At 30.2% G+C, this 25,456-nt stretch overlaps 4 pseudogenes across 2 annotated transcripts; 3 read left to right on the top strand and 1 right to left on the bottom strand.

The window, feature by feature from the left end:
• The first annotated feature begins 1,952 nt into the window (after positions 1-1,952).
• Positions 1,953-4,685, top strand: LOC149885859 (uncharacterized; annotated as a pseudogene). Its single transcript, XR_016454474.1, has 2 exons — positions 1,953-4,302; positions 4,372-4,685. The product of XR_016454474.1 is annotated as an uncharacterized LOC149885859 (transcript).
• A 1,389-nt stretch (positions 4,686-6,074) lies between these two features.
• On the top strand, positions 6,075-7,853 carry LOC149885858 (uncharacterized; annotated as a pseudogene).
• Positions 7,854-13,505: 5,652 nt separating this feature from the next.
• Positions 13,506-14,610, bottom strand: LOC149885857 (uncharacterized; annotated as a pseudogene). The gene is made up of 4 exons (XR_016454306.1): positions 14,571-14,610; positions 14,083-14,463; positions 13,764-13,987; positions 13,506-13,690 (listed from the first exon to the last, which is right to left on the bottom strand). The product of XR_016454306.1 is annotated as an uncharacterized LOC149885857 (transcript).
• Positions 14,611-15,391: 781 nt separating this feature from the next.
• LOC149885856 (uncharacterized) lies at positions 15,392-16,583 on the top strand (annotated as a pseudogene).
• The last annotated feature ends 8,873 nt before the right edge of the window (positions 16,584-25,456 follow it).

The raw sequence follows: 25,456 nt of genomic DNA, 5'->3' as shown, positions 1-25,456 counted from the left end.
CGTCAAGAAGTCTTTCTATTTTTTTGTTCTTTAAGAACATTGAGCACTTTCCATTTTCTATGTTCTGTTCTGAACATTGAGCACAAATTTTGTAAAATACACTAACACAATTTACATCCAATTTAAAAAATTTATTGCAAATAATAAGTATTCAAGATTTGAATAATAAATAATGTGGTTTGTTATAAATCATTATATTATATACGAATTCATAACATGATATGAACTCATGATATATACTCAAAAAATTAGAAAACTTTCTTGTCAGACTTTTTTAGTTACCGCTTTATTATAAACGTTTAGAAAAATCCCGCGGGATCTGAACGGCACAATTTTACATCACCATCAGATAAACGAAACAAACCCGAAATTTACGGAGACTGGCCTTAAACTAAATGAGCGATACTACTCCTAGTATGCCATGCAGACTTAAACTTCTTGGGATTGATTGGCTAGGCTGTTGTGCTCATAAACTTAAACTTTGTGTGAAATCAGCTATACATAACCAACCAATTCTTGTTACATTAACTAGCAAGGCTCATAAAATAGTAGGATTTTTTCACTCATCATCAGTTAAACAGGCAGCTCTCAAAAAGTAGCGGATTTCTCCAGGAAAACCTGAGTCAAAGCCTCCAATGGATGTGGAAACGCGTTTTAACAGCACTTCTAGCTTATTGGAATGGATTAAAAATCATGGTTCTATAGAAGTTGCTCTAGTTGAGTGTTCACAAAAAAAAAACTGTATGAAAGTTCCACCGACTTGTCTAACTGAGACACAAGTGCAATTATTAACAACAGTCACTCCTACTTTAAATGCAAAATCTGAAGCCACTACTATGCTAAGTGGGGAAAAAACCGTAAGCATTAGCTTAGTTCATCCGTGCATTACAATCTTCGCTTAATGGATAAAAGAGGGATAGGTAAATTTGTTGACGATCTTACTACGCAGTTGGAAATGAGGTATGATTTAAGTGAAGACGCTTTTCTTACCGCTACTCTCTTAGACCCTCAATTTAAATCAGAAATGTTTACTTTGGCAGAGATACAATCGTAAAGTTTTATCTAATGGCATCTGAAAAAAAATACTATTTAAATATTACTATGATTCCCGCTGAAATTCAACTCGAAGTAGCAATATTTGTCATCTGAAGCAAATGGAATTTTGATAAAATGTTTGAACATATCACTAAAAATCGTACTCTACCAGAGAAAAGAACATTATATCAGCAATTAAATTTTGAAACTACTGCATAAATCGAAGAGAAAACGTTGGGACGTTCAGATTGTTCTATTTTCTACTGGAAAAACAAACGTAACATTTTCCCTTTATTATCCAAAGTTGCAACTGATTTTTTTGCTGTTCAAGCTACAAACTGTTCGAGTTAATTCTGTGGGAGGAGGAGTGATCGACAGTAAACGCAATAGTCATTACGAGCAAAATGCGGAACGGTTAATTTGGGCTAGAAGTAACAAAAAGAGTTCGTTCAAATACCATTCAAATTTTGTAATATTTTGTATAGTATACATAAAAATAAAGATAAAAACTTAAATTTCTTTCAACTAGTGATTCGATTCGTGATTTGATTTGATTCGCGAATCAAGACCTGCTTCGACTCGAGATTATATTAGGGTACGTCACTTAAAAAAAAAATGAGCAAAGAAACTTCTAGCATCAATATTATAGTGCCAATATGTATAATAAATAAAAATTCGAAAAAAAATTTGAAAAAACTTTTTTTTACCTACCGGGGAACTCGTTCTTTTAGGAAGATGTCAGATTGTAAAAAATCACAAATTTAAAAAAGTTATATCTCAGTGAGTTTAGTTCGATTTTGATGTTCTTTGTATCTAACAAATAATAAAAAAAAGGTAACATGATTGGCGTTGAAAAATTGAGATTATACCAGGGCTGATGACGCCAGAGGATCAAGGGGTCACTGCCCCCTCCCCTCACTTTTTCTATAAAATTTTTTTTTTTTTACAAAGGTTTTGAAGTTTTTAGATATGGAGGACCTTTATTAGTAGTTGATGATTGTGCTCCCCACAACTCCCCCAACTTTGAGAACCGTGTCGTCTGCCCTGTATATTTAGAAATGCAAAGTTCGGAAAAGTTGTAGGTTATTTTTAAATATTTATTTCTACATTTATTACATTGTACAGAAATATTGTTTGTATTTACTTGCATTCACCAGTTATCTCTACATTTATTGCATTGTACAGAAGTGCACATTATTTTCTACGTTTATTACATTAATACAAAAGTGTAGTTTGCGCACAATGTACATAATACACACTTCTGTACTAATGTACTATTCTTTATGTACTCTGGAAAAAGTACAATACATCACATTCTGAAATATTTTTTGTTAACCATGTTTTTGTTTATTCATACTAGCAATCAATAAAACTGGAAATAAATTACTTCCGTAAGTGCATTTATGTACCTCATACAAGAAAATGCGGTACAAAAGTACTTTACTTCCGGTTTGGTTGATTTCCAGTTTTGTTAATTGCTAGTATTTATTTAATATTAATAGGAAGAATGAGTGCTCCTAAAATTACTAGATTCAATTTGGATAAAAAAGAGTCAAAATTTTTACTGTATTTGGGTGGAAGTAATGATCTTAATCCTTCAGAAGTGCCTACTATTAGAGATATCCTGAGAAAGGGTCTTTTAATACAAGAAAGTATGCTCATTGAAAAAGATATTGACAAGTATGTAATGAAAAGTTAAATTTAAAGATTGCAGAAATATTGTTTGTATTTACTTGTATTCACTTTGTTTTGTTTTTAAGGAGGCTTATGTCTGTAAGAGAACTTAGTGTACAATTAGCAGACTTGGTTCTTCAACAGTGGACAAGATCGAATGCTCTTTTCAAGTTTCCTTTGGTAATAAACAAGATATCTTTGGTACAAAAAATAGAATTAGCCTGGAATAAGTTTAGTCAAATTTCTAGAGGAAAAGCAGCCCAAAAAACTGCTTCTACATGGGAAATTAAATTAGATCAATTGCTTGACATTACATCTTGTAAATGTGAAATCACTTTATGTAATGAAAAATGCTCAAAATTAAATAGTTGTCTAGATTTTGCACATATTCAGTGTACTTGTCCGAGGGAAAATAAGATTCCAAAAAGTGAACTTATTTGGTTAAAAGCTGAAAGAGAAAAAACGGGGTCACTATCAAAATATCAAATGACTTGATACTAAGGAAACAGCTAGACAGGTTTCTTTAGAAAAGAGGAAGCTGAAAAGAAAGTCAAGTCTAGAAAAACAAAATTAGAAAAAAAGAAGAGGAAGAAACTTCAAAAAGTAAAGATTATGTTGAGTCTTTCATACGTGATGATAATTCAAATAGAATAGAAATGGAAGATGAACCTGCTTCAACAGATAAATGGAAACTAAATTTTTTGTCCATTATTAATACTGCTGAAGCTTCTTTGAGATTTAATATTTCACCAGTTGCAACATCAGCAGTAGTTTCAGCTTTTCTTCAAGACCTTATTCTTGGTAACTTTTTAACACCTGAAATGTCCTATTTGGCTGTAGATCCTAAGAAAGTTATTAGGGCTAGGAAAGCAGTAATGACTAAAGCAAAGACATCTAAAGAAATGAAGTTTCAATTACAATCTATCAAAGGTATATTTGCTGATAGCAGAAAAGATTTTACCAGAGCTTTAAAGCACAATCCTGTAACAAAACGATTTCATCAAAGGGTTGTAAAAGAAGAACACATTACTGTTACTTCTGAACCTGACGGTCACTATATTACACATTTTACACCCATGAAGGCAATACCTCCTAATAAGCCTGCTAAACAAGCAGCTATTGGACTATTTAACTGGATGGTTCCTCGGGGAGTACATAAATCTCTAGAAGTAATAGGAGGAGATTCAACAAACGCTGTAACTGGTTCAGGGAAAGATGGAGGTTTGTTGACAAATCTTGAACAATTGTTAGGTAGAAAGTGTTTCTGGTCTATTTGTATGCCACATTGCAATGAGCTTCCTTTGAGGCACATTATTGTCACTCTGGATGGACCCACCAATTCAAATGTTGGTTTCACTGGACCAATTGGAAAAGCTCTTTTAAAAGTAAACAGTATGGAAAGACATGATACATTTGAACCTATTGCGCAGTTGGAACCATTAATCCAGATCCCTGAAAAAATTCTAAGTTCAATGTCAACAGATTCAGCTCTCTGCTATAAACTGATTACATGTTTGACTACAGGCAAGATGGACCCAAATCATAAAATGGCTATATGTGGCAATTTGTCTCATATCTGCTATGAGACAAATTGCCACATATAGCCATTTTAAGATTTGGGTCCATCTTGCCTGTAGTCAAACATGTTTACTATTGGCGAAGCGATTATTTTTCTCCATATGAGTAACCATGGCTTTACTGATGATGTGCTAAGAAGATTTCACTTAATTTTAAAATGGGTAGTTCAAGTGTATTTTCACATGTGGTATAAAATCAAAGTGAAACACAGTATTGTTGAGGCCCCGGAACACATAGTAACACTGTTAAGGCTGCTAAGAAAACAGGAGGATGAGATAAAAGAAATTGTTACTCCCTACATAAAAAATGGAGCTTATTTTGCTCATTCTGAATCTTTGATTCTTTCCCTTATAGCAAGCTCAGATAAAGAATCTAGGAGATTTGCCATTAAAACCATCAAAGAGGTACGGAAAAGTTCGGAGTATGGAGACACTCAATTGAGGATAAGGAAGAAGGTCCAACTCAATCTGGGAGCTATATCCATACAAGAACTGATCAACTGGGACAAAGAAGATAAATCAGAACCTGTATTTACATGTCAAATATCTACAAAAGATCTTGACAATTTCTTAGAGATACCTTTTGAAGCACCCTACTTTCCCCTACACACACAATCTTGCGAAAGAGCGGTAAAAGAGGTGACAGATGCATCTGCATCTGTTTGTGGATTCGAGAGAAGAGATGGATTTGTCAGGGCTAGGTTGGCTCATAGACTATTAATGCCTAAGCTGCACTCTAAAAAAGATCTAAGAAACATTTTTTTAACAGACACTTGAATTTGATTATATATACAGTAAATATGTTTTAATATGAATATGTCACTATGCCAAACAAATGGTTAATATTAATGTCATTTGTTTTTTTCTTTTTCATATCTGACATTTTAAAAATAAACAAATTCCCTGGTAGGTAGGTAATTTTTTTGTTCTTTCTAATTTTTTTATTACTACTTAATATTACTTGATATTTCTAAAAAATAAAAAAGATCTGGTAACCCCCCGGGCTCCCAGCTCGTCGGCCCTAGTTTAAACTTGGTTTTTCAATGTCAATCATTTCCCCAGTTTTTTTCATGTGTTATACACAAATAAAATGAAAAGTTCACAGATGTTCACTGAGATATAATTTTTTTTAATTCGAAAACTTTACGTTCTGATATAAGGATAATTTACGATTTTACGGTGACAAAAGAACCAGTTCCCCGGTAGGTAAAAAAAAATTTTTTCAAATTTTTTTTTCGAATTTTTACTTATTATACATATTGGCACTATAATATTGATGCTAGAAGTTTCTTTGCTCATTTTTTTTTAAGTGACGTACCCTAGTATATATATATATATATATATATATATATATATATATATATATATATATATATATATATATATATATATATATATATATATATATATATATATATATATATATATATATATATTAGGGTTTGTCAGTTTTTTAGGTAAAATTTCGAAAAAAAAGTAGTGAAAAAATATAACTTCGCCATTTTTTAAGAAAAGTGATATTTTCAAAAATTAAATCATTTTAGTGCTAGCTTAGTAAATTTTGATTCTTAATTCACTTATTTTGGTTATAACCAATAATTCGCAAATTTTCATTTTTTTTCTTTAAAAACTAATTAATACATCATAATCGGACCAAAAGGAAAGCTCCGGAAACAATTCGACATAAAAATGTCAAAAAGAACAAGGAATGCATTATCTATTAGAATGAGTAATCTTGTAGGAAGTGGAAAAGAACTCTATACATCTGAGCTTCCAACAGTTAGACATATGCTAAGATATGGTATATTTTTAAGAGATATTAATGATAAAAATGTTTGGAACTATACTGTAGATCACCTAGTAACCGATATGTTACCCGATTTACTTGGCCAATGGTTGAAAGCAAATGCACTTTTTACGTATCCTGTTGTCATTCATGAAAAAACAATTTTCAAAAAACTTAAGTGTTTATGGATATTAGCTGTTGCTTTTAGTATTGGACGTGGTAAAAAAGCTGAAAAAGAAAGATTTAATTTAAAATTAGACAATCTTGTAGTCATCTTCTTTTGCAAATGTAAGCTAATCCTTTTTTCAGTGTACAAATGTGATTCAGAGTGGAAAAAATTAATATAAAGTGTCAATGTAAGAGAGATGAAAAAATACCGATTTTAGAGCTTCAGCTCATCCACTCTCAGAGGACTAAAATTGGCAGTTTTGGAACTTTCCATATTGGTGGTGCAGATAGGAAAGAATCCAAAAAAATTAAAATAAAACAACAAAAACAAAGAACAATGAAAAAAAAAAAGAAGAAAAGGTAACTATTTAAGTAGAAAGCTTGAACAATTACATCACATGCTCAAGCATGTATATATATATGTGTGTGTGTGTGTGTGTGTGTGTGTGTGTGTGTGTGTGTGTGTGTGTGTGTGTGTGTGTGTGTGTGTGTATATATATATATATATCACTTATTTTAAAGCCAGATGAAACATTCAATCAAATAGAACAAATCAATTGCATGCAGAAGAATGAATCTTTATCTCTTTTATTTCCACATATTGAGCAAGTAAGTTAAAATCTCTTAGTTGTGTACACTTTAGTTTAAATACAGATTAAAAATATAAACAATTTATTTTATTTCTCAGGATTATGAGTATAGTGAAAATGTTCAAACAATTTGTATAAACAGTTGCTCGTCATCATTTAAAGATGGCAGTGGTCAGAAAACAATCCAAGTTGATAATCAAATTCAATATAAATCTTCTCTGAATCAAACATGTTCAATTTATAATACTATGAGTATCGAAGATATTGCTTTGGCTAGTATGAGACACCAAACAAGTTTAAGAGAAACAGCTGAAATTGCTACAGCAGCTTTAATAGATGTAAAGATTATAAGCAAGAGTGATTGCCATCTTATTATAGATCATAACAAGGTAAAAATGGCTAAGGAAAAATTGTCAAAAGAATTAGACAATCAGTTTGAGGTTGACCTAGAAAAAACCCTGTGTCATGTTTTTTTTTTGACGGGAGAGTAGATGCTACAAAAATGTTTGTAGAAGCAAATAAAAGAAGTTTTCCTAGTCTCATTAAAGAAGAAAATTACTCTGTTGTAAAAGACCCTGGTGGTGACTATCTTTTTCATTTTGTTCCAGATATTACTAATAATAAAAAAAGGCTGAAGTTATTGCAGATCACATAGTTGACTGGTTAAACAGTAAAAATCAAAATAAAAATCTCATGGCTATTGGAGGATATAGCACAAATGTCAATACTGGTTGGGTGGGCGGAGTCATGCAATGGGTAGAAAAAAAGTTAAATAGAAGATTAGTTTGGATTGTTTGTGATCTACATACTGGTGAATTAAGGTTAAGACATTTAATTGAACATTTAGATGGTCCAATACTTTCTCATAATAAATGGTCTGGACCACTTAGGAAAATGCTTGACACAGCAACTGAGATTGAAATCAATACCAAATTTGCTAAAATAAATTTAGGTTCTCCTTTGATTTATCTCAGTCAGAAGATTGTTAATGATTTAAGCACTGATCAAAGTTATGCTTATTAAATTTGTCAAGCAATAAAGACTGGAGATCTGCTTATCAGGTTAGCAATGCTGCAAATCGGACCAGTCTGTCACAGTAGATGGCTAACAACAGCACTTCGATTTTGCAGAAATTGGGTGTCTAATCATGGTCTTACTGATACAAATCTAGATAATTTAAAAATAATTGTGAATTTTATTGTTAGTGTTTATTTACCTAACTGGTTTAATATTAAAGTTCATTCAAGTTGGGTTGAGGGACCGAGACTTGTCTTATATCAACTAGTATGTAACTGAATATAACTAGTATATAACTTATATAACTGAAGCTGCAAGCCATGTTTACACACATGAGCGAAAAGAATCATATATACGTGCTCAACTTGTAGGTAGACATTTAATGTCACGAAAGAGAAGCAAAAAAGATATGGCAACCCTCGTGAAAATGTAGGGAAGTAGATAATTTTTCAAAAATGTTTAAAAAGCTAAAAACTTTGACCTTTATTGTTATATAATCTTTTTTTTTTTTTTTACTCTTTTCCTACACCTATGCATGTTGTGCGTTGTGAATTGATAAAAAAAAAATTATCAGCGCTATTCCATAAAAAAATATAAATATAATGACAAACGTCTAAAACGACCAAAAATGTGAAATATTGAAATCAAAATTTACCGAGCTTGCACTTATTGGAATTTAGTTTTTAAAGTTTCCCTGTAGTTAGCTAATCGTAAACTTACATTATTTTACTACTCTTTTTTTATATTTGAAAAAAAAAAAAATCGGCACACCCTAATATATATATATATATATATATATATATATATATATATATATATATATATATATATATATATATATATATATATATACATATATTAGGGTGCGACAGTTGCCCCTAACATATTAATTTTTTATCGCAGAGGGATGTTCATAATTTCAGTATTGCATATTGGTCTAATTAGCATTTATATGAAGTTTTAAGAAGATTGCACAATTTTTGTGGCAACTCCGACCTGGCAAAGTTTTTGTTTTTTTATCATTTTTATCTAATCCAATATATTGAGCAGGATCTGACTGGCAGCAAGGGACCTGGGGGCAAAACATAGATAAGGCCCTTATGGTAGCAAAACGTTGGAAGCACAAAATAAATTAAACTCTAAATCACTTAAGGGTTTAATTTTGGTTTTTTGGAGACTTGTCTCATTTACTGAATATTACTTCTAATAATATTATTCAGTAAATGTGACAAGTAATTTACTTCTAGAAATACAATATTTTTTGCATTGTTTTTACAAAGTTGAAGCATACAAATATTATTTATTATTATTATCTATATGTTTTTTTTTTGTGTTTTACTTGTTCATCTTTTTTTACAGTGAGGCCTAGGACCTTCATGGCTGGCAGGGGCCAGAGGGGGATACCCCTGACTCCTGACCCCTCGACCCTAGTTCAACCCTGATGTTGTTAGTTGAGCCATTTTATTGTTTTTAACAATCTTTATTTTATTTAAATTTGTTTTTGTTTCATTACTTGCACCAGGTCATCTTTAAATTTTTTAAAATTATAAGTAAAAATACTTTAGTTAAATAAGAAGGTACTCAAGGTCGTGTAAATGGTATTAACATTTAACCCGTCCAAGTGTGGAAACAAGGACAATAAAATTATGGTGACGAAAGAAAACAACACATATATTTGTTTTCAATTTTGTATCACATAATAAATAATGTTATTGTTATTATCAATTTTTTCTAATATTATGTATTATTGTCATTAATATCAGAAGTTTACTTCAGATTAGTTTATTACTATTTATTAATGACTTTGAACTGTAACTTGAACTCCATTCAGAAAAAAATATATCTTTAGATAAACATTATGATATGTTATTACATGTTATTATTATTGTATTTTGTAGTAAATTATTATGGATAAAAAGTACATAAAAAATATATGAAATTTTTACTTGGCACCATTCCTGGAGATGATGACAAGAAAATTAAAGGTTCCAAACTGCCAACACAGAGACAAGTATTGTTATGCCTTTTATCAAACCTTAAAGATTTCCACTGGGATTAAGTTTTATCTTTAACTATAGAAAATGTGCTCTTACACTATTAGAAAGCCAATATCCCTACTCTAGAAGGCAGAAACAGTATTGGTAGAGTAACCAAAGATTACAATGAAAAGGAATTCATTACTTTTATGAAATTGAAAGATTATAGAAGACAAGAAGATGAACCTAGAATAATAAAATTTAAATCAGAACTGAATTTGACAATGAAATTTTATAAGAACACAGTTCTAAAGGACATGGCCGCTATGAAAAAGGGTATAACTAAAGTTGAAGAAGATGCCATTGATGATATTGAATTTATGAAAAGCATAAATCTGTATGGAATTCATTACTTTGATGAAATTGAAAGATTATAGAAGACAAGAGGATGAAGCTAGAATAATAAAATTTAAACCAGAGTTAAATAATATTATATATTATTCTCATTAATATCAGAAGATTAGTTAAATGTGGCATAGAAATCTTTGTTCCATATGATATATTGAAAAATCCTGATTTTGTTTCATGCAGTATCCGTTACAACATCTCATCAACCCAACTTAGTGCAATTGTGTATTCTTTCGTAGCACCATGTGGGGGTGACCCTTAAAAGCTATATCTAAATGCAAGGACAGCCCACCCGTATAGAAACGCCATCGTACCTGAAATAAGTTTAAAGATCAAAGAAAATTGGATGCCATCACCTATAATGCTTGTGCATTGGAATGGAAAACTTATGGACACTCTTGATTCCAATGGAACAGATGACCGATATCCAATTCTTGTGTCTGGGGCTGATGGGACAAAGCTCCTTAGCATTCCCCCACTTCCAAAATCAACTAAAGAAACTGGTAAAGTTCTTTGAGACATCATATCAAAAGCAACTAAGAAACTTCTTAGATTATGGAATTTTGAAGAAAATGTTATTGGTATGGTTTTTGATACAACTTCATCAAATACAGGTAAACTTAATTAAATTTAGAATATATGAATAAAGATCTTATATCTACACTGTAGAGGTATGCATTTTCAAGAAAGAGAACTGCTGCATGTGTTTCTTTACGGAAGGTATTAGGTCGTGCCCTACTCTGGTTTTCTTGTCGAAGGCATGTTGGTGAATTACTTTTGAGTTACTGCTGGGAAGGTTTGAAAGTTGAGACATCAGCTAGCCCAAATATTTTGATCTTTCAAAGGTGAGTCTAATAGAATATACCATTAGTGTTACCTTCAATTAATGAAGAGACGCATATAATAGTAAAAAACTTATTTTAAAGATTGGGATAAGTGAACTTACTCTTTATATTTTTAACTTACAAGCTAACATTTATTTACTATCTTTTTCACTTTTCTAGGTTCAAAAGTTATTTCCCTCAACTATGATCAGAGGAACAAGCGAGGTATCATTACCCTAATATGATGTTTATAAAAAGAGAACGCCAGCAAGAGATGGCAACTTTTTTTCGTGAATCTTTAATACTATCTTTCACACAAAGTGACTACAAAGACCTGCTGAAGATTTGTTTGCTTATAATAACTAAGGAATCTGAACCAAAGAACTTCAAGATGCGCTATCCTGGTGCCCTTCACAAAGCAAGGTGGATAACTAAACTCCTTTATACTCTGAAGATTGTGGTTCTGTCTGGACTGATCAAAGAACATTTTCAAAAAGCTGAAATTGATACTAGCAACCAAATAAGAAAATTGGAACGATTTGTTGTGTTCACAGTTTCAGCATATGTGCAGTGGTGGCTTGTTTGCACTGTACTGTACCAGCTAGTGCACCAGTTAATGACTTGATTTTAGTGGAAAACCTGGTAATATTTGCTGAGCATGACTCAACTCTAGTTGAAAATGCTTGTATGGCATTCAGTCGGCACACTTGGTACTTAGCTGAGGAGTTGATTCCATTGGCTCTGTTCTCATCTACGGTAGCAGTAGAAACTAAAGAGGAAATGAGGAAATCCATTCTTATCTTTAAAAAGACTTCCGTCACAAAGAGAGTTGGACTTAACTTTGGGGGATATGTCAAGCCCTACCTTCCTCCTACTATTAAATATGGTAATTCTTCAGTTGACCTTATAGGGCCGGATTCATTCAGGTTTCTTTAGCAGTTTTGGTATGCCCTATAAATTCCTCTATGCTCTAGCACATGATTGGATTAATAGGGAAGACTATCAAAACGTGAAGCTGAATGTCGACAAACTTCAGGTGGTAAATGAGGCAATAGAGCATGGTGAAAAGGTGTGCCATAACATTCTTTGGCTAAATTCTGTTTTTTAAATTTTACGGTGCTCATTCAATTGTGGATTAATCTTTAAAAAAAACATATATCCTATTTTTATGACTAAATACAGTACCAAAATTATCAACAGCATCATACAACAAAGTTGGGGCAACTGTCACACCCAATATATATATATATATATATATATATATATATATATATATATATATATATATATATATATATATATATATATATATATTGGTGTACAAAATAATAATTGATAGTTAAATAACTTAATGTTTAGTTAGTTGTTAAATAATTTGACTTTCTGTACAAAATAAGTACTTAATAGTAATCTATTTTATTTAATTTGTTATTCTACAGTTAATTAAATTATTAACTAGTATTTTTAATATAAGGAAACAATTAAAAAACAAAATTTGTTTACAAGCCTATATAACTAGATTATTTTTAAAATTATCTCCTGTGCAAAAAAAAATAGGTAAATTAAAATAAAGTGCATAATTTCTTGGGAATACCCAGGACAAAAAGTTCTATAGATTTTCTATAAAACTTTTTAATTTCTATAGAAGTTCTATAAAAATAATTGAGTTCTATAAAATTTCTATACACAATTAATTGAAATCTATAGAAATTTCTATAGACTTTAAAATATATTTTGAATTTCTATAGACTTCAAGAAATTGTCTATAGAAATTTTATAGAACTATAAAATTCCTATAGACAATTTCTTGAAGTCTATAGAAATTCAAAATATCCCAGAACAAAATTTGTATAGATTTTCTATACAAAAAATCAATCCTTTTTTCTATAGGCTTTTGGAACATATTTTCTATAGAAATTCAACTACTAAAAGTCTATAGAATATGCAGTTGAAAGTCTATAGAAGTTTCTATACAAAATATCAAACCTTTTTTCTATAGGCTTTTGGAACATATTGCCTATAGAATTTCAACTGCTAAAAGTCTATAGAATATGCAATTGAAAGTCTATAGAAGTTTCTATAAAAAAGATCAATACTATTTTCTATAGGCTTTTGAAACATGGTCTATAGAAATTTAACTACAGAAAGTCTATAGAAGTTTCAATAGATCGTATTTTTCTAGAGTGAATAGAAAATATTTTCTATTATCATTTAGATGGTCTATAGAATCGATGGAATATATTCCATCGATTATAGACTATATTATATATAGTACATATATTACATATTACATATATTATATATTACATATATAATATACTACATATATTATAGACAATAAAATTGCTAGCTATAGCAATTTCATAGACTTTTTATGATATTCTATAAACCATCTGTATATTACATATGAGGAATATTTGCTATTGGGAGAAAAAATAAGAAAAAGAGCATTTATAAACTTTTAAAACAAATGACTATATATTAAATAATCAAAAAAGACAGAAATACACTATGTACATTCTTATAACATCTTTCATATTTTAACGCTTCTTAACTTTCGACGCAATATTTAATTTTATTTTGATTGCTGTTCGCACATCCTTTGACGACACTCCCAGTATCTGACAGGCACAAGCTAAAAATACAAAAGAGTTCAATTAATTATTTCTTTCGTTTAATAAAGAAATTCAAATGCTATAACTATTTACCAACAACACCATCAACGAGGTCTTGACAAATTTTGGGTTTTGCTACTTTGTCAGAGTGAGCATTACTTTGCTTGCCAGAAAAACTGACACTTCTCAGATAGTCTGTGCTTCCCACCAATGACACCAAAAGATCGTTTACAAATCTATTTGTACCATGCGATTTGTTACATTTGCTGAATTTTACATGGTCAATGTATATTTTGTGACCTGGCACTAATTGTTTCTAAATTACAAAGTAGAAGTTTTATGAATATAATTCATATAATTAAATATATAAATTAAAAAAATAGATAAATTTTGCAACATGAAAATTCTTATTCTACTAGATCCGTCTGGGTAGTTAGGTTCTTTCCAGATTGGAATGGATATACAAACAGGAGTTTCAGTAAGATTTGATTTAGAAACAAGACTGTCATTAAACGCATTACTATTTGTTATGCTAAATGAATGATTAAGTTGATCAGACACTTCTGAAAAGATGAATGAAAACTTTGAGTTACATTGAAGTCACATGTATTTTCTAATTCAACAGAATCATTTAATAAATCTGAATATTGATTTGAGTTAGAAGTAAGACTTTTTGTCAATTTTGGTATATGATGTGTTAAAGAAGATAGATCACGGGGCTTGTTTAACTGCAAAACTGCATTGGATAAGTCCTGGGTTGATTTTTCTAATGAACTTAACACACAAATAATCCCTAAAAAAGTCATTAAAGCAAATAAGTTAAAATAATAAAGTTAATATTATAAAATGCAATGCATTTCAGAAACAATAAAGCCAAATAGAAAACAAAATAACATTCACTTTTTTCATATTCAGAATGCTTTTTCATTGATGTCTCCATTTTATTGAGAAGTTGAGCAAATCCTAATTAAATAATCATTTAAAATTTTTTAACGATGCATAAATTATTTTTAAATGCATTTCAAAGCTTTACTTACTATTTTCATTGTATTCCTTTCCTTTAAGATCCCCTTAAATACAATACAGCTATATTAACTTCATTAAAAATAAAATGACATCATGGAGACCCCTCCAAACCACAAAAGTGTGGAACCCTGTGTGTACATACATACATACATACATACATACATACATACATACATACATACATACATACATACATACATACATACATACATACATACATACATACATACATACATACATACATACATACATACATACATACATACATACATACATACATACATACATACATACATACATACATACATACATACATACACAAAAAGATTGTTTTAGTAGGATGAATTTTTTGTTGATCATTTTCATCACTATATTTAAGTTTTTAGTTATCCATGCTTTTTGTTAATTGCAGAATTGTATTCAAAGAAAATAATTACCAACGGGTCTATTTTTATTTATGTTTTTAGTCTTCAAATCGTGTTAATTATAACATTGTTATTATTCTGGCAATGTGAAATACCGCAAAATATACCGATTTTTGAACGGCTATTGTTTTTTCTCTAATAATTTTATTTTTCTTAGTAATTTATATGAGAAAACAACCACTCTAACATTTATTTGCTCTTCATAAAAAGTGTATCGATTTAAGTAATAAAAATTTTAATCGGCCTTCAGTTTTTGCGGCCTCTTGCGCGATGTCAAGGCCTGTTATTATAGAAGGCCATGGTGCAACTGGTTTGCTTCAAAGTGATATTGTATTTGATGTTCTGAAAGAATATGATAGTTTAAATTCAGTACAAGCCCTTCTTCTTGATAATACAAATGTCAATACAGGTTTCAAAACTGGAATTGTTGCATGTTTAGAAAAGAAATTAGGAAGAAAAATTCACCTTACCGGATGTACTTTGCATCACAATGAACTTCCATTTCGAAAAGTATTCAAAATAGTTGATGGCACTACAAAGTGTCTAAATAAATTTTCAGGACCTATTGGAAAGCAAGTTTCTATAGATTTCCATCTTAACCCACAAGTGAAGTTTACCAAAATCGATACTCCAGTGGAGATACTAAATATTCCCATTGAAGTGATTAATGATTTAAGCCACGATCAAAGACTATTATTTGAATATTGTCTTGGAATTTCTAAAGGATTTGTCAATCCCCATATTTTTTAGAAGAAAAATTGGTCCACTAATCAACTCAAGATGGTTGACTTTAGCAATTCGAATCATGGCTTTGTATACTCGTACTGAAGCACCAAGTCTAAATCATGTAAGGCTTGTGAATTTTATTGTACAAGTGTATGCATACATTTGGTTTCTTATCAAAAGGTCTTCTAAATGTATGAATTCTCCAAGTATATTCTTTAAAATGACAGAACAGATAAGGAAGCAAGATGAGGAAATACAAAATATTTGTTTTAAAAATTTTTAAAAAAATTCATATTGTCTATTGCCTGAGAACTTTTTATATTGTATGCTTAGAGATGAAAATTCTAACATAAGGGAACAGGCTTTACTAGTCATTAAAAAACTCAGGACGAGTAAAGATAAAGAATGCCGTGTTACAAATATTGCTAATGTTGACATAAATTTTCAAGCAACTTCTTGGACAGAATTAATTGACTTTAAGAAAAGCAGTGAACCAGCATCAACAATATGGTTGAAGAATAACGAAATCGATGCACTAATTGCAGCTAAAGAAGTTCCGAACTTACCTGAATTTCCTTCTCACGCGCAGAGCGTAGAACGCGCTGTGAAATTAGTTACAGAGGCTAATCACCAAGTATATGGCAGGGAAGCTCGTCATAAATATATTTTGACTAAACTAAAATCCAGGAAAATTCAACCATATTTTGAAACTAAAAACGACTTCGTGGTTTTTTAATAAATAATTTTTTTATACATTTGATTTCAATAAAACATCTTTATATGAATGTACTTGCTTTTACTTTTTTGATTGCGAGGAATATAAAAGTGTGTTTAGGATTTAGGACCAATGCAGTAGTAGGGAAGTGGTAAAGCGTTCGACTCACATTTCCAAGATATTTATTTTAGAAATATTTTCCATATGCCCAAGCCATTAGCAATTGAAATCTTGGTAAACACTTATATTCATGAATTTAAGTGTTTGTAGTGAAAAAACAATAAAAAAACAATTTAAAAACATGTTTGGAATTTGGTGATGGTTAACCATGACTATTTTTATCACCCGTTTATTAAGTTGATCACTGTAATAATCACTGTTTTCGAATAAAAAAATTAAGCACTTCAGGGGTCAAAAAAACAATTTTTGAAGGTTTTTCCAAATAGTCTAATGGATGCAGATCTTCAGCCTGATCAAAATTCACGATTAGCTAGATATTTTAAACCAAATAGGTACACGTACCAACTATGTTTAAAGTATTTAGTCAAAATTAAATTGTGCAATTTATTAATCCTTTATTCATATCTGGTAATTATTAATTACTTACATCTAGGATAATCTTGAGGTCAAAATTACTCAAGTTATTTGAAAGCACTTTCAAGACCTATATAACTAAAAATACCTAAATCCTTTTGTATATAACTATATAAAGTTTTCAAGAAATTATACTTTAAAAAACTAAAAATGACTTACATAAGTAAACTTTGTATATACAGTTTAGTGATATAAGTAATTTTACGTTTGTTGTTTAAAACTTGATTGTATTTTACATTATTAGATGTGCTTTGAAATGAGGTATGAAAAACGAGTTAAAAATAAATTAAATGCGTATATTGCTTAATACCATTATATTAAATAAAAATTTTTATAACTTATTAACTTATTTCACCATTTTATAATGAATAAATTTTTTTGAAAAAATAAACTTTTGACTGGTTTGATACTTTCATTAATTGATTTCATAAATTGCAGAAAAACGTGAAAATTAATAAAAATTTTGTTTTTTAGCATTTTTTCAAAGTCGATTAAGCGTGCCATTTTTTATTTTGGATAGCTGAAATTTTTCATGAGCTCATAGTTTACCCTGTTGAACTTACTCCCGGGTTACTAAAGTTGAATTTTGAAAAAAGTATGGAAATCACTCCACCCTAGTGGAGACTAATTGTTTTAAATCGTGAAGTTCCATTATCCATTAAAATTAACAAATCTCTTCCAGATCAAATAAATCTTCAATCTGCTAATATTATATTCTCCAACATTTCATGCATAAACATCTGTAAAGGTAATAATGATTTCCACTACCTTTCTTTCTAATCAGAAGTAAATTTTCTGATTTTAAAATTTCCGAAGCATATCAAATGAGGATGTTGGAAAAATTGAAACGAAAGAAGGCACTACAGATGAAAACTTTAAAGTTATTAGAAATAAAGGTTGTTCATTAATATGGTCAGAAGTCTGTTGTAATTTTAGTACCATCTACCGTACTAACTTGTGTATAATGGAATGCAGGTTAAAGAGTAAAGAGAGTCAATCATCTATTACCTTTAACGAGCCATTTTTTAACTATGCACATTTTTTTACAAAAATATATGTAATAAATGTAATAAAGACAACTTGCATTCTCCAACATGGAAGTTCAATTGTACATTACAACAATTTATAATTTTGAATTATTTCTAAAATCAAAATTAAGAGTTATTGAAATATTATCATAATCTAGGAGTGTTCGTAAATATAAAATAGCACCAGTTAAGACGCTAAGTTCCACAACATGTGAGTATAAACACACCTTTAGAACCAATGTAACATTTCTTTTCATGCTTTTTAAAATTCGGTAATCTAAGATATTTGCGACATTTCGGACAGATAAATTTAGCTATTAAGCATTCTTCTGTTTTTTTCAGCATTTTAGTTTCTTCTGCAATCAGCTTTTCTGTAGGAATTGCTGGTAGTATGAGCTCTGATTCAAAGTCCTCTGATAACAATTCCGCTAACTCTTCAAGATCTATCTCAATAAAATCATCCACAACTATTTCAATTTGGTTATAAATATTTTCAAGCAAAAAAGAATAATCTTTTTGATTAATAGCAAAGTTTTCTGTCATACTCATTTTATGTATCGGTGCTCAGAAAAAATTTAAAAAAATAGTTTTATTGGATAGTCGAGACCATCTTTTTCAACGTCGAGTAAAATAAAAATACTCCCCGGATTCGCAATTATCACCTATTGTTTCGCTATTGTTATCTACACAATACTGTAACACACATCTTTTTTATGAAACAATGCGTTGAACGTCCGTCTATTAATACGTCCTTGACAGGCTTAAAAACATTAAACAAAATGGAGACGTTGATTTTAGTTTGAATGTTGACGGTATTGAAAAAGAACCAATAAATTCAATTTAGAGATTCGATATTATTGAAAAATTTTTAAAAACAAGCTCAAATGCAAGAAAACGCAAGGTAACATATCAATTCCCCAGAACCATAGAGAAACAAGTCCGCAATTTCCAAAAATGAATTTGTGTTGGCAATACATTAAAAACACTCATAACTTTCAAATCCATACAGAACCAACTCTCCATTGCCTAAAACTTTAGTAATAAATCAAACTATTTCCAAAAGGAATTAAAAAATATTGTATATGTTTCAGTTCCAATAAGCAATATTTCGAAATAATGCTGTATGGAAATGAATGCGTTCTGCGTTTGAAGACCGTATAGAAACTATTCGAGTTGTTTCTCTATGGTCCTAAAAAGGTGATGCGTTCTATGGATGACAGATGACATGTTATTTCCTGTAATTTGCGGCGTGGTCAAGTGCGGTGTTGTGTTGGCTAATTTTAATTGTGAGATTTAAGTGTTTTTGTGATCGGAAATTATTGGATAATATAAAAACATGAATACTAATGTTCCTCGTTGAAAGTCTGAGAGTAGAGTATTGTATTTGTTACGTCTTGCTTTGATGAGAAATTTTGTTTTTACGGAGGTAAGTTTACTGTTTGACAACATGACGTGTGTTTTTATATTGCTACATAAATTTTTGTGTTTTAGTAAAATATTTGCATAATATTATTGTAAGACAAGTTGATAGTTGTTATTTTTTGTAGAATATCTACTTCCTATTATATAATACATAAATTATAAGAGTGAATAGTTTGACAACACTCAACCAGTTAGTGTTGAATGTATTAGAAGGAGAGGTTTTCATTACAAACATGGTTAACAACGAAGTATTGGAAGATGTGTCGTAACAGACGTTCAGGTAACGTGGTGTCATTGTAGCTTAAACTGCATTAGTTAGCGATACATAGAGCTATAACGATTTACTGTGTTTTACAGCCAAGTGTAAATGTAACGGATAACAAGGAAGCATCCGAGGGAGATCCTATTATAACCGGTGCAACTGAACCGGTGCTAATATAGAGGTTATCTAATATTCTGATAACTAAGTTATTTTTTTTAATATAGCCATAATCCAGTTGTGTTATGGTTATATTATAATGTTTTAACATTATATTTTAGCCAACTCGTAAAGGGAAGAGGAGGCCGGAAACGTGGAAAAAAAAAATTCTTAAATTAAAAGAAATAGTGGACAACAATACATAAATAGAACCTTCAAAAAACTTGTTGATGCAAAAAAAGTTAGAACACCATGTGGGGATTGTAATAGAATATCGTATCCGCCTAGAATATCGTATCCCCCAGTAGTAAATTGAAAACGCAGATCCGATTTAGAATTATCAATGATATATTATATATACTAGATGTCTAACTTCGGTCCGAAAAGTGAAGCAGTGGAAGCCATTTCTATTTCGGGCAAAAAAACTTATCTAGCAACCGTCAACCGGGGCAACTAAAGCAAAGTTTAGTTTTTTTATGCGAAGAAACTATCAGTAGTTTAAGTTATGCAAAAAAAAAAAAAAATAAATTAGACTATTATTTATGAAAGTGCTGTTCAAAATAGTTTGTATGTCATGTTTTAACCAAAAAGGGGCTACTTTGCACCAGCTAAGAAAGTGGTGAAAAGCAACCTCAGACTATATATTTTTAAGCATTTTATGGTTTTAAATCTTGCTAACAGATACAAATTGTTTTTAAGGATGGTAAGGTATTACAAGAGGAAGATAGGAGCTCGTAGTTACAAAAATTATTCAACGGAAACACTAAAATTATGTTTGGATTTAATAAAAAATGGAGCACTAAGTCAACGTATAGCTGCTAAATAATTTAATATACCAAGAACTACAATAATTAATAAGTTAAACCAAAAACATTTGATGAGACCAGGTAAATAGCCTATATTTTCAAGATTTGAAGAAGAGTTGTTTGTTTCATATATTGAAGCCATGAGTGATTTTGGTTTTCCATTGACTCAGTTGGATTTGAGATTTACAGTGAGCTGCTACTTAACCAAAGTAGATTGAAAAGTTAAACAGTTTTCAAATAATATTCCTGGCAATGGTTGGGTAAAATCTTTTTTAACATGATACCCCAGACTAAAAGAACGTTTTGCTGCAAATATCAAATGTTGCAGAGCTGCAGTAAACGAGGAAACAATACGAGCATACATTGAAAATTTGAAGGAGTTTGTGAAAAACTTACCTTCAGAAAACATACAGAACCTAGACAAAACTAAATTAACTGATGATCCTGGAAAAAGAAGAGTGATATGTCGTCATGACATTAAGTATCCAGAGAATGTTGGTAGTTTTTCAAAGTCCAGCACTTCCTTAATGATGTGTGGTAGTGCAGCTGGTGAATTGCTTCCACCATTTGTTTTGTACAAAGCCACTAAAATTTGGAATACATGGACAGAGGGAGGGCCAAAATATTGTCGCTTTCAAAGTACTAAATCAGGTTGGTTTGATTCATTTGCTTTTAATAATTGGGTTGAAAGTCTTATGTTGCCAAAACTAAAAAAGTTAATTGGTAAAAAGGTTCTCATTGCTGACAGTGCTGACAATGTATCTACTCACCTTAATGTTAATATATTTCAAAAGTGCAGACAAGAAAATATTTCATTTGTATGTTTGCCTCCTAACAGTACACATCTTACACAATCCTTAGATGTTGCTTTTTTTAGGCCAATGAGAATAGCATGGAGAAAAGTTTTGTTAGAGTGGAAAGGAACTCCAGAAGTTTTATGTTTTGGTGTCTTACCTAAGCAGTACTTTCCGTCGCTACTAAACAAGTCCTTGATTTTCTAGAACCAAATATTAAAAAAATCTTCAAAGTGGTTTTCAAAAGTGTGGAATTTACCCTTGTGATGTGCAACCACTGCTTGAAAAGAATTTCTAATAAAAAAATTTAGGCGTCAGCCATCAGTTTGTCATTTTTGGATGCTCTCAAATTGACAAGAACTTCAGTTGTGACAAAACCAAAGTTAGCAAAAAAGAAATTAGTTAACATACCAGCAGGAAAAAGTCTTTCTCATTTAGAGTTACTTGATATGGAACTAGATGGTTCCAGTAAAACAGAATCATTAGCTATCCAGCTTCTTGATAACCATTTATTTTATGACTTGGTGAAACCAATTAACAGGCAGATTGATGCATTTGTAATTGTAATAAATTGTAAAAATGAATATTTCCCTGGAATCATAAAATGTTTTGATGAGAATGGAGCAACAGTAGTATCATGGTAAAATCTTCATATAATTGGAAATGACCTCTGAAAAAAAAAAAAAAAAATTTATATGTGGGATACAACCATTGGAGGAATAAGCCCTCCTAAAATTTTGAGCAAAAGAGGGATCTTCTCAGTGCCAGAATTGTTTAATAGTGTGGAATAATGTGAAAACATTGGTATTTTATTTCAGTTATTTTATTTATGAGATGGCCTATTTTTGGATTTTTTTTTTGTTTTGTTTTTGATGTTTGTTTATTTAAAAGAAAATATTACACTAGTTTAATAAATTGTTTTGTGAAGTTACTGAATATAACCTCATAATTAAATGAACTTTCAAGGCTTTTTTTTTTTTTTTTTTTTAGAGTTTAAAGACCATATTTTTAAACACATAAAATTTTTTAATTATTTAAAGTAGCGTTTTTTAAAATTGTTGAATTAACTTTTTAACTTTATACTTAAATCAACTTTTTCCGTAATATATATATTTTTTGTTAACTTAAAAAACATATTTTTTTTAATTGGTGCAAAGTAACCCTCTTATTGGGGATACTTTGCACCAGTTTTAAAACCTCACTCAGTGCATATTAAATCTTAATTTTTTTTTCTTTTCTTTATCAAGTAGTTATAACAACATTTTAGAACTTGAAAAATCAATTTATTTTATATAGCTAACTTATTATTAAGCTTAAATTTAACTTCAGTGAAATAACCATAAAAAACTGAGTAAAGTAAAGGTTGACGGTATATGAAATCTTAAAAATTAACATTAAAATGGTGAATTCCTGTTCTGCGTATGGTTGTTTTAATAGATACGTGAAAGGAAGTGACATATCTTTTCACAGATTTCCAGTTCATAACCAAGAGTTATGCAAAAAGTGGACAATCGCATTAAAACGTGAGAAATTTACTCCATCAAAGCACTCGGTTCTTTGCAGCGATCATTTTTTACCCTCCGATTATAATTTTAGTGCGAATCCTCCTAAATCTCACCTAAAGATTAATGCTGTTCCTTCAATTTTCGTTTTTTCAACTGGAAAGAACTTGAAGAGAAAACATCCAACTTATCGCCTATCTCCTGTTGTAAATAATTCTTCTTCCATTCCTGATGTTGTCGACCATGAGTTACTTGTTAAAAAACTTGAAACTGATGATGAAGTAGATTTTTCAGTTTTTGATGGTCCTACTCCTCTTATTCCATCTCAACAACAGTCTACGTCTGTTATTTCTTCAGTTTGTGTTAATAATAATACCTCTTCTACAGCAGTGTAAGAAAAGCAACAAAAGAAAGTTTAAAAAATAAAATAAAGGTTTTGCAACAGAAAATAAGAATAAGGGATCAAAAAATAAAGTCCTTGAAAAATTTATTAACACAAGCTGAAAATAAAAAATTGCTTACAGCTGATGCATCAATTACTCTTAAAGAAAATTTTTCAGGTTTATCACTTGATCTTTTTAAAAATCAATTTGATAATCAAAACATTAGACCTAAAGGTCATCGATACTCAGATGAAATAAAAAAATTTGCTTTGACTCTGCATTTCTACTCTCCGCGTGCTTATAATTTTCTTCGACAAGTTCTGTCTCTTCCAGCTGCAAGTTCATTAGCCAACTGGACTTCCTCTGTAAATTGTGAACCTGGTTTATTTTATGATGTGTTTTCTTTTCTGCAAGAGAAATCAAAATCTGATAGCAATTACAAGCATTGTGCTTTGCTAATAGATGCTATGGCAATAAAATCAAGTATCTTATTTGATAAAAACATGGAACAATATATTGGATTTGTTGATTATGGCAAAGATATTACAGATTGTGATCCGGATACCATTGCGACAGAAGCTTTAGTTTTTATGTTTGTTGGTGTTCAGGGATACTGGAAGACACCAATTGGTTATTTTTTTGCAATAAAATAAAAGCATCCAATTTAACATGTTTTATTAAAAAGATTTTGGATATGTCTTTCTCATATAAGATTGATGTTCGTAGCATTACTTTCGATGGTGCTAGTACTAATTTTAATTCTGTTTTACCATTAGGAGCACAGTTTGGTAAAGAGTTAAATGAGATCAGGCCAAATTTTTTGTATGGTGACTTTGATCATCCTATACATGTTATTCCTGACCCTTGTCACATGCTTAAATTGGCTAGAAATGCTTTAAATGATATCGAGATATTTGTAGACAGAGATGGAAACCATATAAAATGGAGCTATTTAAAAGCTTTGCATGATATTCAAGAATTAGAAGGATTAAAATTTGCAAATAAACTTTCAAAAAAACATATTTTATTTCAAAAACATATAATGAATGTAAAACTTGCTGCCCAAACTCTAAGTAGTTCTGTTGCTGATGCTATAGAATTTTTACTTGTATCTCGTCATCCTTCATTTTTAGGTTCAGAAGCAACTATTCAGTTTATACGTTTCATAGATAAATTATTTGATATGTTGAATTCAAGAAGTCCTCATGGAAAATCGTTTAAAAAACCATTATTTCTTTCTAGTCAATCAAACTGGGAAAATTATTTTAATGATTGTATCATCTATCTAGCTAGTTTAAATGATATCAATGGTATTCCATTGTTAAGGCATAGACGAAAAGCATTTGTTTTGGGATTAATTGCAGCAGCAAAAAGTACAAAAAATCTAGCAATTGAACTATTAACTCTAAAGGAAAATCCTTTTAAATACATTTTAACCTATAAATATTCTCAAGACCATCTGGAGTTACTTTTTGCATGCATTCGTGGTAAAAATGGTTTTAACAATAATCCCAATGTTGTTCAGTTTAAATCTTCATTAAAAAGAATTCTCCTCCGTAACTCAATCATTGGATCAAAACATGCTAATTGTCAAGTGTTAGATTCAAGCTCAGTAGGTTCAATATTTTTGTTAAAATGGAAAAAGCACAGTAGTCCAATTGCAATAGCAGATGTTACTCTACATGAGAGCTTTCAAGATGTAAATATTATATTAGAAAGCTCTAACTCAATATATAAAGAAGCCATCCTTGGGTATATTTCTGGTTATATTGTTACTAAAATGTTAAAAGAGATATCATGCGTTACTTGTTCTGCTTCTTTAACAAACACATGTGGATTACAAGATCATACTTATGTTATGTCATATAAATCACTTAATAATATTAAAAATAGAGGAGGATTAGTTTCTCCCTCATATGATGTTTTTAATATTGTTAATGTATGTGA

This window comes from Hydra viridissima, unplaced genomic scaffold (genome assembly GCF_058129835.1).
Source record: "Hydra viridissima isolate aposymbiotic clone 2 unplaced genomic scaffold, HvirCarnegie_v1 scaffold_7, whole genome shotgun sequence".
Classification (NCBI taxonomy): domain Eukaryota; kingdom Metazoa; phylum Cnidaria; class Hydrozoa; order Anthoathecata; family Hydridae; genus Hydra; species Hydra viridissima.
Note: the sequence above shows the minus strand (reverse complement) of the source record. Positions and strands in the feature narration are given on the sequence as shown.